Source organism: Macrobrachium nipponense, chromosome 39 (assembly GCF_015104395.2).
Source record: "Macrobrachium nipponense isolate FS-2020 chromosome 39, ASM1510439v2, whole genome shotgun sequence".
NCBI classification, from domain to species: domain Eukaryota; kingdom Metazoa; phylum Arthropoda; class Malacostraca; order Decapoda; family Palaemonidae; genus Macrobrachium; species Macrobrachium nipponense.
The window spans coordinates 11,413,338-11,414,164 of record NC_061099.1 but is presented as its reverse complement, the minus strand read 5'-3'; positions in this window follow the sequence as shown (position 1 = coordinate 11,414,164).

Genomic DNA, 827 nt, shown 5'->3' with positions numbered 1-827 from the left:
TGCAGGCCTGGTCGAGACGTCTCGCTGTGGAGAACGGCTGGGACTGAGAACAGCGGCCCCGGTCTCGTGTGTCAGAAGAGCTGGTGCTGGTCGCCGTCTACCGATCGCTCTCTGAGAGTGACGGTCAGGCGACCGGCGAGCTCCACTGTCACGGTGAGGACCGGTGCTACCTCACGGCGCGTCACGTCGCTGGTACCAGCCGTGGCTGGTGCCGGCGAACGGGGGGACCTCTTCCCAGCCTCAGCCCGTGGCCGGTCGTGGACCGGTCACGTCCACGCCCGGGTAGCCAGCTGCTCGCCGCGAGAGCGAGAGCTGGTCTGGTGAGAGTCGCGTGAGCGGCTGTCACCAGTCTTCCGCTCCGTGCCGTGAACCTGACGCTGAGCTGGCTCAGAGGTCTGGTTCCTAGCTGCACGGTCGCTGGTAGGCGACCGTACACTCGGTACCTCTCGCGAACGAGAGGCCGAGACGGATCCTGCTGCCGTGGTCGAACCACTAACAGCAGGCGAGGAAGTGCCGGTGTTAGCCGGCACTCCTCTGGTCCCGTAGTCTTCTTCCTTGCGAAGAAGAGACGGGTCCTGCCCCGAAGGAGCAGGTGACCAGCGGAAGAACCCCCGTCTCACCGGAGCGAGACGGGCCCTTAGAAGCTCCCGAAGGAGACTTCTTAGGGGGGGGGGGGAGGCGACCTTCTTCTCTTAGGCGGAGGAGCCTTAGAAGAAGAAGGGGAAGAGGCGGCAGACGACGACGACGACGAAGAAGACGATGAAGATGACGACGACACCTTCCTCCTCTTCTTCTTCTTCTTCGTCAACCTCCTCAGGACCGATGTC